Source organism: Panicum virgatum, chromosome 4K (assembly GCF_016808335.1).
Source record: "Panicum virgatum strain AP13 chromosome 4K, P.virgatum_v5, whole genome shotgun sequence".
Lineage (NCBI taxonomy): Eukaryota > Viridiplantae > Streptophyta > Magnoliopsida > Poales > Poaceae > Panicum > Panicum virgatum.
Window position 1 is genome coordinate 14,849,703 of NC_053139.1, and position 16,299 is coordinate 14,866,001.

The following is a 16,299-nucleotide window of genomic DNA, read 5'->3' on the forward strand; positions in this document are numbered from 1 at the left end:
CTAGGACAATAAACGTGCGGGGATTTTTTCTTTTTTTGCGAAAATAAATGTGCGCTTTATAGAGAGGCCCTGTTGTTTGGTTTGTCGGAGCGGTAGAGATGAAAACGGACGGGGAAAAGGACCGGAAAACCCCTTAACCATTTCTATTTCTCTATTTTATTACAGAAAACGGGAATTGGGTGGAATAGCCGGGAACGGGAGCGAAAAAAGATATACGGGTTACGGAAACGGGCAGGAACCGGAAAATTTACTGGAATACATTATTATTTAATCACTATTGATTATTACTTTTTGCCCGTACCTCCGATTTAGGTCATTCCTGTGGTCACGCGTTTGTAATGGTGAGCTTTATCTTTTAAAATATTTTTTATACTATTTTATCACTATTTGTTATGTTATTCTTATATTGTTGTGTAAAAACAACAATATAAGAAAAGTAAAACAAACAACTACAAAATAATATGAACAACATTTTAAAAGATAAAGATCATTGTTACGAACACATGACCACAAGAATCACTTAAATTGAAGATACGAGAAAAAAATAGTAATCATTTTAAGATCCAAGGACTAAACTATAAATAAAATAGTCCTCGGATCTTAAAATGATTACTATTTTTTCTCGTATCTCTGATTTAAGTGATTCTTGTGGTCATACATTCGTAACGATGAGCTTTGTCATTTAAAATTTTTTTATAATTGTTTATTTTATTTTTCTTATATTGTTGTTTTTACACAATAATATAAGAATAATATAACAAATAGTGATAAAATAGTATGAAGAATATTTTAAAAGATAAAGCTCACCGTTATGAATGCGTGACTGCACGAATGACCTAAATCGGAGGTACGGGCAAAAAGTAATAATCATTTTAAGATCTAAGAACTTAATTGTAAATAAAAAAATTAAAACCACCCACCAAAACAACCCGATGGTCAAATTTGAACAGTTTTGATATTTGGATGGCCAAAGATATCCGGTTTTGGATTGAGGCTAGAATTGGATGGTCAAAAATTGACTTTTTCCTTGAATATAACACTATACACTCTTTTGCGCAAGCTATTTTGCTAAAAATATGATCAATGTTTCATGTTTCCTATGATTAAATCGTGAAGTACACCGATTGATGTTGAGAAACAAGAAAGAATATATTGTGCGCCAATTAAATTTTTACTATATAAATACGGGATCATCCCAGCTAAAAACGGAATCCCACAAATATGAGCGGGATACACCCCTTCTCTCTTCCCATCCCATTTCCGTACGAATACGGAAACAGACGGAATAAATATAGAAATACTGCCAGGACGGGACGAGATTTTGTCCGTCCGTTTTCATCTTAAGTGGAGGGGTATGAAGACAGACCAACATCATCAAGAAATAGCTAACGAAAGATTGTTCCATCATTGGCTTATTGCCCATAGTCATGGTCTCGTAGACTCAGCCTAAACGTTCGGTTCAGTCGAAGAACATGTAGGAATTGCAGGCTGCAGAGTTTCATCTAAAAGCTGACTAGTTCAGCAGTTGATGGTGGGTAAACAAAATGCAGATTGCTGCCATAAAAAAACGTTTACAACAAGGGCTAGTCAAAGTTTTCAATCTTGATTGGAGTAATGTCATCAGCCACCTTGAATTTCCCCACTAATCTTGCGAAGAACAGCATCTCCTGCTCCAGGGTGAATTTGATGTTCTCAGCCTGTTCCAAGGAATACATGTGAGGTATGAGCTATCTCTTATGCACGGTAAAATTTGAGTTTATCCTAATAATTTAAAAGTTTGACTTTATAGAGAACAACCGCAGATAGTGTTTCACAGTAAACTAAATACTCAATTCTGTCGACCACCTCAGTGTTTTACTGCTCAGACTCGATGTGACATAGAAGGTGTGGTGGGTAGAGAGTAATCATAGACCTTGCGGAAACCGTGTTGTTCCCCTTCATACTCAACCAAAGCAACTGGAAGACCTTTGTCCTTTATCGCCTTGTATATTTTCGTTGCCTGATCTGGTGATACGACCTGAAGATCATATAGGTGAAAGATTGAAAGGAAAGTAAGATACTGAAAACAGTAGCTGAATGGACGTGGTAAGAATGGAGAAGACAGGCAAACTGGCAAGTTATTTCTAGCAGATTCTGATTGACAGTTTGGAATTTGTTCATATCTAGATGCTGCATTAAGTGGATGTTAATGTTCATCTCTATCTGCATTGAGGCATAACCAACACATTCCATAAATGTTATTAATATAGTTAGGTATTTGCAAGCATGTTCTGAAACTCGACTTAGGTTAGCAAATCTCCACTATGTAAGTTCAGGTCTTGTAAGCTTGTAGCCTTACTGTATCTTCCAATCCTTGAAATAAAATAACTGGACATGAAAATTTGTCAACAAAGTTTATTGGCGATCTCTCGAAGTAAGCTTGTTTATTCCCTGAAAGTTGGAGGAACAGTAATGCTGTTAATAGAAACCAAGAAAAATGGATATTCAGTTTCCAGTATAGGCGAGTGCAAAGTTCTTACCCACAAGGTTATCAATATAGTATGCTTCAAACTTGTGCATTCCTGCCCTCAATGAAGCTAAGTCAGCTATCTGCTTGTAAACATAGCATAGCCCGCATGTATAAGCTCTCAGCTGGTATTAAGCTCAACCCAAATATTATCAAAAAATAAAAGCTCAAACCAAAAGAAAGAAAAACTTATGAGAATCAAAACTTGCCCCAAATAAAGATGAACCAGCCTTGAAGGTCTGTCGGAAAGCAAGACAAGCTAAAGTTGTGAATCCACCAGCAGACTCTCCTGTTACACAAAGCCGTTGTCCATCCACTCTTCCGGTTTCCACCTTAATAATCACCACGGTATAAGCATGTTCAACATATATTCTTAGTAGCCACTGCAAATGCTGAGTACAGCCTCTACAAAATTTAACAAATTGGGCTTGTCAGTTCGAACAAGCCATACCAGGAATGCAGCACAACTGCAGCAATCATTTACATCAACAACACCCCATTGCCCTAAAAGCCTCTCTCGGAATTCTCTCCCATAGCCTTCAAGAAAGTGAAGGAACATCAATAACTATCAACACCAAATTCTTTGATTACAAACAGATTAAGGTGCTTCTAAATAAGAGGATGTACATTCAACATTGAATAATAAATGCTTCAGATCTGGAAGTACAAATAACATGGAGTTCTTTATTAGATATATAAGTCGAGACAAAAAAAAAGGGCCAAAGACCTGAGCTTCCCCCATAGTTAACATCAACAAATGCCCATCCTCGGCTTGTCCAGTACTGCACAGTAAGATCCAGGACCCCGTGCTTCATCTGTAGGTCCACCTAAACATTAAGAGGTAAAAAGAAATTACAATAATGCTAAGAATTTTTTTTTTACTCTGATGCTTTGCCAAGAAATTGAAGCAAAAGATTAATTTACTATCCTTAATTCATGGAGTTGGTAAATCAAGTTAGTTTGGACCATGCTATGCACCTTTATCATCAGAGTGCACTGGCAGCTTATGTAAAAGAAAAGACTGAATTAACAGACACTTTGCTCAAATAAAGGAAAAAACTGAAGTAATGAGCAAATATTTGTAACCGTTATATACTGACAGACAATTTGTATGTGAAATCCAACATTTTTTTTTCAAACAAACTAAGTACCTAACACGAAGCTGCGAACATGATGACATTTAGAATAACTCCAATACAAAAGGGCAAGAAACGATATAATTGAATACCATGGGTCCTGACCAGTAGCGGAGGCTTTTCGTCTGATGAACCTTGGAATATATCATTATATGGAGCATAGAAATAAGCATATGCATGCTGACCAGGGATTACAGTTGGAAACTCCACAAATTCAGGAAAGCTGAAGTAGGATTTAAATTTTGCAACATCCTCTGAGGAGGACCAAACTATAGAGAAATCAGTTGCCATAGTTCTCTTTTCATCAAGTGTCACCTGGTGGGAAAACAAAGGATAAAGCTAAAATGTACAATGCAGGATTTAATGTTAATAGCTGACAAGAGGATATGAGAGAACCATAAATTAAGCAGTTACGTGAACCTTTGCTATCGATACTGGAAGACTAGCAGATGCACCTTCGATGTAGAAGGATCCACCTCCAGACACCTAGCAAAGCAGCAAGCTTTAAGATCAGCATAATCACATTAATAAGTTTGAGCATTAAGTACCTAATCCTACAAAATGATGAATTATCACACTTCAATTAGTTATTAAGGTAACTCATCAGATACTGTACTTACAATGTTATTTACAGAAGAGAAGGGGATGTCAATGTTTGAAAAAGAATCTGAATCATGGTCAAGCACACCAACGTATGACTTTCCATTCTGCCTGGATTAAAAAGAAAGTATGCTGATTCTTCTGAAATGCATAAAGTCCAACTATCAGAAAATGTGAAAACCTGTAACAGCAAATGATTTTGTAACTTGAGTCGTCTTTTCCAAGGAAATCATAGGAGCTGACACCAAAAATCCACATGGGCTTGGAAAATTCAGCATCGAGTGAATACAGTGTTGTTACCACATTGCTCTGCTCATCCTGTCATATACAAATCAGCACATAAATTTGATAACAGGAATAGTGGCATAAACAATTCTGTTGTTTGCTTTGTTAATGTAATGATCAAGTTTTTGGTGTAAACTAGCTGAAGGTGTTGAGCCATTAACTGTCATGGACAGGTCTAACTTGCTGTTGAACAGTTTCAATTTCTTGGAGCCAGAGCATCAAGTTAACGTCCCGTTGATTCGTTATAGATACGAGACAAAAAAAAGAGAGGATAATTGTCAAAAATGACAATTTGAGTTCATAATATTGTTTTTGTTAGCTCCCTCCTTATTAGAGAGAGTAGGCTATCAACACAAATAACAACTGCTGGCTACATGGAATTGCCAAAAATAACAACTGTTCCTGTGAAAGATACACATTGCTATTTCTTATATAAAGGAATCACTGTGAAAAAGTTGGTACAAGTGGTACATATAGAACACCCAGTATGGTTGTTGCAGGGAAATAGACTGATGTGCCCCACGGCAATACAGAAAGATACACATTTGCCAACCCAGGAGTGCAATCAGATCAATAGGCAACTCAATAGAAACAAATATAGGTGCCATAGAAAATTATACCCATTTATAAATATTCCAAAACCCACTCCGTCGATCGGTTATGAAGAACAGCTCCCCTAGAAAAAAGTTGGTTAAATTAAGTGAGATTTTAAAATATAGTTTGCATTTATTCTAGTGAAACCAAAAACCTAGTGAATAATTTTAACATGCAGAAAATTTCCTATTCGTGTCCTTGAATTATAACAATTACAATGCATGTAAAACTAAGGGAAAAAATCAGGATCTAATTGCATATACCTTTTGAAGACCACTTGGGTTCAGTAGGAGATTCTACTAGTGTTGGGTCTCCACCAGCAACACAGATTCGTTTTTGTACCTCACTACACATAATAAGCACTGCAATAAATTTGTAAATCTTGGGAGAGGGTCCTGAAACCTTCATGCATACTTGAGGCAACAAGCAACTCTAACATTAATCACTTTTATAAAAAATAAAATTGTAGTGGAACAGATGAATAACCTGTAGAACTGATCATCAGATCCAAAGCCAAATACATATGATGTTACAATAGCCCATGTACCGAGACAATAGCTAGATTACATAAAGTATAAAAGATAATTCTTTCCTCTGGCCCAATTACAACTCTAGAGTGACGGTGATAGGAAATATAGACAAATCCTCAGTATATGTTACTAGTAGGCATAAAAGACTTCATGCTCAAGATCTAGTGATACCTTTCAGTTAATGAAAAAAAGGACCCCAGTAGCTGTTGGAGTTACAAGTATATATGTGTAGAAAATATCTTTCTTCCATTAAAAAGAAGTGAAAACACAAAGATGCAATGATATGGGAAAAAGTCCAAATTACTTCCCTCAAAGATGACCAAAGTATGCATGACCCCCTAAACTACTTTTTGGTTCAATTTACTCCCACAACTAGATCAACTGGTCCAGTTTACCCCTTAACAAGATTTGTCTTTTTTGTTTCACTACACTCAAGTAGAGATTTGAGTTAAAAATTTGCGAGGTGATAGGGAACATCACAACATATGTTAAAAAAGTACAATATGAATTTTTCTCAATTATTTTGATAACCTAGGATGTCTAATAATAAATTAATACTTGGGATACAAAAGCGTACAAAAAATCATTAAATATTTTTTTTAAATAATTTATGATGTCCAGTGTCACCCTGTAGAGTTTAAATTTAAAACTCCACTTGAGCTTGGAGAAAAAAAGGGACAAATCTTATTAAGGGTTAAATTGAACCAATTAACATAGTTTTGGGAGTAAATTGAACTGAAAAATAGTTCTGGTGGTTATATGGACTTTGGCTATACTTGAGGGGAGTAATTTGACCTAAAAAAAGAATGATATATTACCCTTTCTCATCGAAATATCCAACCCACAGTTGTGATTTATCCCATGACATGTTCGGGTTACTCCACTCGATCCATGCCATACGTTTCTTAGTTGGATCAACACGTGGGAAGGCATAGAAGTCATTGCCATTGACAAGCATAGTAGGTTCTGATGCAAAGAAAGATGTAAAGTTTAGAAATAAGCCTAAAGATCTTAGGAACAGATTACAGCACTAGGTAACATAAGGGTTCTTTACCTTTGATATCTGGACCACTTATTCTTACAGCAGCAATTGTAGTGATGGGATTTGAGCTACTGTGGCGATGATCTGCAGTAAAAGTCATTTTTTTAAATATTAACTAATAACTGTAAGCAAAGAAGCATTTTGACATGATACATGAAATAGGAAAAGTCACCTTCCATTATAGTTATAAAACGATGGAAGTGAGGATCAAAGACACCATCAGCATAGCGTACTACTGATCCGGCATAATCTGGTGTCAACGGTAGTGGCGAGTTATCTGAAACCAACAAGGAAATGGTCTTGAAAGATTAAGATTACGATTTGTTAAGACATGAGCTCGGACTTTGGAGAATACAGTGACACCCCTTTATTTGAAGTCATGACTTCAAACCAAACAGGTTCGTAAAATCAAACTTTTCAAATCAAATTAGACAACAGTTCATGAAAAAAGTACCAAAGCCAGACAGTTCTATTTTATGAATGTTCATTTGAATCCCCAAAAGCATGGAGATTCAACCATTGTGTGTACAATTTCGCTAATACATAAAGATCCCAACACGATGCTTCTCAGGTTAACAGCGGAAGAAAGCTTATAAAGAGAACTTTTTGTATAATTGCCTGGGCAAGTTTAGTTAGTGCCTCCACAAATGCAGATGGTAGACGTTGCCTGGCTTGTACACCAAACACGCATCATGTTTTGCCTTCAGCCTCCCTTCAGCATTCTCATAACACATGAATCAAGGGCACAAGCGTTCACTGATGCATAATACAGACAGATGCAGACCGCATTCTGGGTTTGACGCTCGGGGTGACAGAGTGGCATGTATATTCGGAATTAGGTGGCCAACGGTGACAAGAGTACAAGACAAAGCTTCGAAGTACGATGGGAGTAATGGTTAGAGTATCAAGAAGGAAAATGGTCTCCGTTAAACGTAGGTTCAGCTCCTTACCTCCGATTGTTTGCTTGTACAGACGCTGGTCGCTGTAGTTAGAGAAGACAACAACGTCCCCTTGCACGGCGAATGCGCCACCGCCGTACTCCTGCGCGAGGGAGCGCACCGCGAACCCCTGCGGCGTCACATCCCGAGCCTTGCCGCCTGGCTCCGCCGGTTCCTTCACGAGGACCGCGCGCCTGGCGACGAAATGGGAAAAGCACAACGCTGAGTTCTAAAATCTCGGAGCGGTCGCCGTGGAAACGGGGAGCGGGTGGCTGGGCGCACCCTCCTTCCTCGGGGCGCGTCTCGACCCAGACGAGCCGGCCGTCGCCGGCGACGGCGAGCCCCTCGGCGGTCCTCCCGGCGGCGGAGACGGCGGCGGCGCTGATCGGCGACTCCCAGGACCCGTACGGCGCGGTCGCCTTCCCGGCGCCGCCCGCGGCGTGGGGATGCATCGCTGCCGTCGCGTCGCGATCGCGCGGGCGGCGGCGGCCGGCGGGTTGGGGGAGAGGACGAGAGTAGGAGCCTCTCAGAGTGGCGTGGCGAGTGTGCGGCAGAGCGGCGGCAGTCAGTGAGTCAACTGCTCCCTCACACAGACACACACTGCTCCAAATATTGAACAGGCAGAAGGCATCTTTTGGGAGACGAAATTCGAGTGAATTTTATGAAGCACTTGTGCTCGTTCTCATCGGTAATCGGATAAAAAATATAAAACCACTCAGTAATTGCTACAGGTTGGAAATAATCAAACAGTGTGCAGCAGCATGGTCTGAATATTGAATAGATATTTTAGCTGGCTAGAGGAGAGAGAAATTTTCAATGGTGAGGCTGACTCCCACAAGCCAATGCAAAATGAGAGAGGCATAAGTGGGTTTGCCTCGCGCACAGGAATTGCATCACGGTTGCTAAAAAACTGATCTCCAACAGCTCAAGCAAAAAATCTACCTCTCCGCCCCTCCCCCGCGCCGCACCTCCTCTGCTCCCTCCCCCTGGAGCTCGCCGCCGCCCCCTCCTCCCCATCCCGCACGCGGCCTGCGCCCCATCCCGCCGCGGGCGGGGAGCTCCAGGGGGCCTCCGGCCTCCCTCGCTCCTCTCTCCCTCCGCCACCGCGCCCCTCCTCCCCGACGGCCTCTGCTGCTCCCTCCGCCGCGTGAAGGCCATGGCGCGACAGCCACCTCCGCGCCCTCCCTCCCCTCCTCCCCCTCTCTGTCTTGGCGGAGGCCCGCACGGCGCTGGATCCGCGCGCGGCGGAGGCCATGGCCGAGCTCGGGCTCGGATCTGCGCGCCACCGGTCGAGCTCCGCGGCAGCCTCGAGCGCGGGTCCTTTGCCCGCGGAGGTCTAGCAGCGGCGGACGGGGCGGCCATGGTGGTGGGGACGGTGGACGGTGGCTCCTCCTTCCGTTCCGAGCCGCGGCGTGAAGGCGGGGTGGTTGGGACCCCGAGGCGCCCCTGCGGATGCGTTCAAGGAGAGAGGCGATGCAAGACAATCTACCTTCCACGTTTGCCTTCTCTGTTGGAGGAGTTTCCTCACGTGAACAGTGACGATCGGAGAGGCAAAAATGCTTATGCCCTCTCTGTTGAAGTCAGCCTGACAGGTAGTTTGGTTATGCAACCAGTGGCGGAGCGCTCGGTAGGGCAGGGTATGGCTGCCGCCATACCTCAAATTTTGAGGACAATACATGTTCAACGTTGGTGTGAATTCTTTTAGCATTAGCATAAGCACTATACTGTAGCAATTGACTTCATTAGTCTAACTGTGCCATACCTAAATTCTCATCTGTCCTCCGCCACTGTATGCAACCAAGACATACTCAAAGTGCGCCTGTATTTTCTTCGAAAAAAACCACTAATGCAATGGAGTAGAAGTCAAACATTTGCTTGATCTGACATCGTAGTGTTTTTTATCTATCCATCTGATACCAAGACTCGTAGCCCCTTATCCTAAAAAAAAAGACTCGTAGCCCTTTAGCGTTGGCATTTTCTTTTCTAAAAAACCAATTTACACGTTGAAACTATCACAGAAATCTGATTTTCAACTTTAACCTATAAAATCGAATAATATAGACCATCCAACTATCAAAATTGGATAAATCTGTCTCTTTGGATAGTTTTAAAGATAGTTTGGATTTACTAAAAAAATTACAAATTCTGGTTAGATCTTACAAATTAAAAATAATTCATTTTAGAGCCAAGAAATATAAACTTAGTACTAATTTTTTTATAAAATGTAAGCTTTTGTTGTTACTCTATTTTAATCTTATTTATTAAAAATAATTGGCATAAATACAAGCAAACTAATACTAGTAACACGAAAAAATTGGATCCAAATAATGATAGGTAGAGTGCCAAATAGATGGATTACATATTTAGAAAAAGGGAAAGTCTGGTTTACACCCTCGAACTATTGCACAAGTCTGATTTTTAACTTTTAACTACAAAACCGGATAACATAGACCACCAACTGTTGAAACCGGGCAAATTTGACCCTTTGGGTGGTTTCCAAGCAGGGTTCACCTTACCGGCAGTAAATCGCCGGTTACCAGTGATTTTTACCGTTACCGCTACTTGGCGGCAACACTTACCGGTAGCGATAACCGGTGTTTTCCGATTCAAAATTTAAAAATACAAAAGTTAAAAAAAACGGTTACCGCTACAGTAAAAACGGTAAAATCTACGGTGCAAACGGTAAGGTGAACCCTCTTTCCAAGGTGCTTTTACATTTAAAAAATAAACAAATTCTAGTTAAATTTAAAAAAAAATCAAAATTAATTCATTTTAAATAAAAAATTGAAACTATTAACAAATTTTTCAAAAAAATATAACCTATCTATTGTTGCTCTATTTGAATATTGGTTATTCAAAAATAATAGACATAAAAGTTGGAGGTTGAAAGTTAGACTTTTGTGATAGTTCAAAGCTGTAAAACAGACTTAAATATTTTTAATATAAAAATAAATTCCTTATAGATTCTTTAGTTTAAACTTAAATATTTTCAATTTTTTTAAATGAAAACCTGCCCAAAGGTCAAATTTGTCCTGTTTTGACAATTGTAGTGTCTCTTTTATTATGTTTTGTAGTTGAAAGTTGCAAATTGGACTTTTATAATAGTTTGAGGGTGTAAACTGGATTTTTTTTGTCTACTACACTTTGTTGGAGCAGTCACAGTCACTTCTTAGTATGATTTCTGTTATTAATATAATAGCTCGGACAATACATTCTTTCTCTACACAAGCTATAGCAAAGAGTGAAGTAAACAGAGTACTCCATTCGTTCCAAATTATAGGTATTTTGACTTTTTCAACCTTAAGTTTGATGAGTCATCTTATTCAAAAATTTATACGAAATATCACTTCTTTTGTTGTACCTTACTTTATCAATACAAGTTCTTCAATAATAACTTACATTTGACTATGTTTGTATAATTTTTTTGAATAAGAGTGGTCAAATTTGAGGTCAAAAAAGTCAAACGACCTACAATTTGGAATGGAGGAAGTATATACTACAAAATCCTGAGTACAAATAAACCATATGCCTTGCATGAATCATGCAAATTATTTTCGTTTTTTTTTAAAACGTACTTGAACTGCATGACTATGCATGAGCTGCTGACTCATTATGATCATCCTCAAGGAATGGGTAGTCCGTGTAGCCAATGATAGGATCTTGTGTGTAGAAGGTGGAACGGTCATACTTGTTCAATGGTGCACCTAGCTCGAATCTTTTAGGCAGATCTGGGTTAGCCAAAAAGAGCCTCCCGTAAGCCACGAGATCTGTGTAGCCACTAGCCACTGGCCCCTACCTCGTTGCCTTCCTCCAGGTCATAAGCCCCAGCGGCGATGAACGTTCCGTGGAAGATCTTCCGAAACGGCAACAACCCGTGTGGAATCCACCGGTCATCATCGGCAGCAAACATGCCATTGTAGGACAGCCGGGGCTCGACCATGTGGCAGTAGAGGAAGCCCTCGTGCTTGTTGAGCTGCCGCACCATGTAGCTTCCGAGCGCCACGGGGTCGGAGTCCACGCATTACATCAGCTCTGTGAACGGTGACAACCTCATGCCGACGCAGCTCGCGCCCACCTCGCCGGCGACGGCGCCGGCGACCTCCACCGCGAAGCGGCACCGGTTCTCGAGGCCGCCGCCGTACTCGTCGGTGCGGTCGGCGTGGATCTCCACGCCGTCAAACCCGGCCGCGATGGCGTTCCGCGCCGCGCGCCGGAAGTCGTCAACGGCCTCGGGGATCTCCTCCGTCATGAGCGCCGTGGTTTCGAGTACACCTTGCCGGATTCAGCGTTGGGGGAGAAGGCATCTTTTGGGATATGAAATTTAGAGTGAATTTTATGTAACACTTGTGCTCGTTCTCGTCGGTAATCGGATAAAAAATGTAGGGGTTATCTATATCTCGAGTATTTTATCAACCTCCAGCTAAAAAGCTTCCGCAACTTTTGCTCCTCCCCGCCACCGCCCAGACGGTCCGCCTCCCCGCCACGGCGCGGTAGGGTCTCGCCGAGACCCTACTGCGCCCGCGGCGACCTCCTCCTACCCCTCCCGCCGCCGCCATGGCTGTCGTCGCCCCCGCCCCAGCCTGGCCCAACCGGCCTCCTCCACCGCCCGCCCGGCGGCGACCCCGCCGCCGGCATCGCCGCCCTGGCGTCCGCAACCTCCGCAGGGCCGGCCTGCCTCCCCTGACCTTTCCTCTAGGTCCGGCAATGGAGAATCCCACCGGACCCACCCCAACCCCGAACCCGAAGCCCCCGGCTCCGAAGCTCGACGGAGATGGAGAAGAAGGCGATGGCCATGGCCGTCGCCGCCCCCGCCCCAGCCTGGCCCAACCGGCCTCCTCCACCGCCCGGTCGGCGGTGGGGGCGCCGCCGGCCTCGCCGCCTGTGACATCCCGGAAAATTTACCAGATAAACCACTCGCTAAATTATTTTCAAAATTAATTTCTGTCGTTGGGCTCAGGACATCTCTTCCGTCCGAGGCTCCTAATTTTTTTCGAAACCCTTCCCGGCGATTTTCGCCGTCCCGACACCTGAATTTGGTTGTCGTCCCATCTTCTTTTTCCCACTCCGCGCGACGCGCTGTGTGTCGCCCGACAATGCGCGCGTGGCCGACCAGCCACGATCGCCGCCGCGGATTTCGCTAGCGCGCACACGATCTCTCCCCCCCTCTTCTTTCCTTCCCCTTTTCTTTTTCCTATTTTCTTTTTCTCTCCCTCTCTCTCCTTCCTTCCCTCTCTCCTTCCCCAAGCGCTGCTCAGCCCGCCGGCCACCCCGGCCGCGCCCCGCTCTGCGACGTCATGCCACGCCTCGGCCGCCCGTGCGCCGCCTCACCCACACGCTGCGCACCCGCACGCGCAGCCCGGCCCGGCTCCCCCTCCCCTCTCCCGCGCACTGCAGAGCGGCCAGCTCGCTGCGCCGCCCCTGGCCGCCCGTGCGCACGCGCCCGCACACGGTGCTCGGTTCGCCAAGCCGCGACGCGATGCCACACCACGCCGCGGCCGCTCGCCCACGCGCTCCACGCACGCACGCACGCGCCACACGACGCGCGCCGCCCGCCATGCCGCTCGCCGCTTGCGGCTCGACGCCGGCCTCTGCTCCCAGCCCCGCCCACGTGCACTGCCCCTGTGCACGCCCACGGGCGACACTGCTCGCCGCGCCGCCCGCCATCAACCACAGTGCCGCTGGCCTGCTCGCCACTGCTGCCACTCGCGTCCCATCACCCTTGCGCCGCCTCGCCGCCCGTGCGCCGCTCCGCGACGAGCGAACGCGGCCGAACGCCATTAAGGCTCGCCGTGCCGCTCGCCGGCCGCCACCACCCACTCCTCCTCTCCCCCGCCTCGCCACTGCCTCTCCCTGCCTAAAGGAGATCTCGGTGTCGCTCTCACCCCCACGACTCCGGCCGCCACCACCAGTGCCCTCCCACTGCCCGCAGCGCCGCCACCGAGAGCCGCCGTGGCCACCGCCGCCCACTCCCGTCGCCCCACCTCCCTGCTCCACCCCGGCCTGAGCTAGGTAGGGGAATAGGACCCCCACCTCCTCCTCTCTCTTTTCTGCCTCCTCCCGAAGCACCATCGAGCCTAGGGCGCCGGCCCAGCGCCACCCGCCGCCCGCTGCCGCCGGCCGTCGTGGCTAGGCCACCTCGGGCCGCCTCTGGCCGAGCCGCGGCCGGGGATCGGACCCTCCCTCCTCCCTCTCTCTTTTCCCTCACTCCAGAGCCGCTCCCGGGCCCAGGCCGCCGGCCCAGGGCCACCGCCGGCGTGTGCCACCCCCTCCCCTGTTTCTCAGTGCGAGGGGAGGAAGAAGACAGGGCAAATATGCCCATACCCCCTTGTCCTTTGTCGTTTTTATTTAAAAACCCCTCCACCCCTTTAGCCCTTTTGCTAATTAAGCCCTACCCTTTATAATATTTACAAAGAAAACCCCCACTATATAAACTTATTTGTAAATTAAACCCTACCCTTTTCCAGAGTAACCCAAACCTTCCCCGAAATTCTAATCAAGTCCTTTCACTAATTACAAATAAGTCACTGACTCCTTATTTAATCCCTAAACCTTTATATAACCTATCATTTCATGCGCCAAACAATCTCGGATCGACCTAAAACTTTACCACGCCTCTCATAACCTAGTTTTGGCCATGCCATTAGGAAACCGCCCTAAAATATTACTCCTATCTCCATATTGTTTCTGATTCGAGCTCAACGATAAAGTTTTTACTTCTTTTTCTTGATTATGTGCTTGTTTGAATGCGTCATAGATCACGGTGTGAACGAAGGAGAGCCCGTAGACGAGCAGTACTACGAGCAAGCGAACGAGGACCAGTTTTGCGACCCCGAGCCCGAAGGACAGCACTTCGATCAGGAATCCCCGGAAGGATTTGAAGACGGCAAGTTCAATCCCGCCCTTTGATGCATGTTTTGTCGAAGTTTTTATAAACACAACCTATTGGCCTGTTTTACAAAAATGCATATGTTTTGTCTGCTGAAAACATGGTTGGATAGCCACCCCTTGATTTGTTATACCCATTCCTTGACCACCTAGATTAATGTCTAAATGTGTTTTGTTTGAACGTTAAGCGCTGCTAGAACGCTTAGGATCTTATACACAATACAACTTGTTTTATAAAGAAAAGGTGTGTGTGGGAAGGGATAAAAGTGGAATTTTCGAAAGATAAGTTTAGACGGGATGGATGGCATTTCTGTGTGATTTGCCGATTGGTGTGCTCGTGCCTGTGTGGCAGGGCAAGGAAGGGAGATATCCATCTTGTCACAACTAAGGACCGAGTTGGTGTGTCGTCTCACCTAACTCCACTATCGTGCAAACCACTCGACCGTTTAATGGGCAACTGCTTAGCATAAACCCCACTAGTTAGTCTGATAGCCATCAGGAGAGCTTAGAGCAACGGGTGATCAAGGAGAAGGGATTAGCTCTGTGTGACTTATGCCCTGGTTAAAACCTCTGTGATAGGTCAATGACCCCTTGGTGGATCCCGTGATGGCTAGTCAGGTCTAGCTAAGGTGGGTAATGGCTTTGTTGGGATCTGCACCGACACTAAGGTGATCGAGTTGCGGTACCCCGCTTGTGGGTAAAGTTGCACACCTCTGCAGAGTTAATAATCTATTCGAATAGCCGTGCCCACGGTACTGGGCGAGTTACGGTGTGGTCACATAACTAGTGTTCACTTTGGGATGGGTTGGCGTGAGTTGTTTTGGGATCGAGTCCGGCAGTTGTGCCGTGTGCTACGGCGGATGAGGAGTCCGGTAGCAGCTTAAAATTTGGGTCCTGTGTGGGCCAACATTATGGGTTATTCGGTACAAAGAGAACTTACTTTGAAAAATCATTTCTTTCAAATGAACCCCTGCATAAAAATTTGCTTTCCGCAAATTAAACCCTAGCCTTATCCTTGATTTACCCTGTGCATTATATTATGTTTATACCCCCTCCGTGGGTGTGGTTGGACTTGCTGAGTACGTTTGTACTCACCCTATTTCTTAATTTTTCAGAGGAAGATCGAGACTTTGTTCCAGAAGACGTTAAGTAGGGTACCGTCCTGCACCCAGCCTTGCCTGTGGATAAGGATCACCCGCAGGAGATACCGCACGGCGCAAGACTCTGATGACCCTCTTTTTATAATTAATATCGTTGTGTGAGTGTGGGTTGTAATCCTCGCGATAGTGGCGCTCCTCTGCCCATTACCGCATAGAGTTGTACGGTGATGAACCATCTGATGTAATAAATGTGTCATCAGCCTCCTGGGACTGATGTGTGTATCACATTTAAGTCTTCTCTTATGAGGGGACACTTCACCGCCCCGGCGCCCGCAACCTCCGCCGGGCCGGCCTGCCTCCCCTGACCTTTCCTCTAGGTCCGGCAATGGAGAATCCCGCCGGACCCCACCCCCAACCCCGAACCCGAAGCCCCCCCCCCCCCGGCTCCGAAGCTAGACGGAGATGGAGAAGAAGGCGATGAGGAAGAAGAAGCAAAAAAAAATCGAGTGTGAGAGAGGGAGAAAATACCCAGGTAGGATATAGCTTTCCCGAAAATATAAAACCACTAGTGTTTGCTACTAGTTGGAAATAATCAAACAGTGGCAGCAGCGGCAGAGTCTGAATATTGAATGGATATTTTAGTTGACCGGAGGAGATAGAAATTTTAAATGGGAAGAGTAGTT

General features: G+C 44.9%; 2 pseudogenes; both read right to left on the reverse strand.

Moving 5' to 3' along the window:
- Positions 1 to 1,371: 1,371 nt before the first annotated feature.
- Positions 1,372 to 8,213, reverse strand: LOC120703278 (annotated as a pseudogene).
- Positions 8,214 to 11,219: 3,006 nt separating this feature from the next.
- Positions 11,220 to 12,425, reverse strand: LOC120701938 (annotated as a pseudogene).
- Positions 12,426 to 16,299: the final 3,874 nt, after the last annotated feature.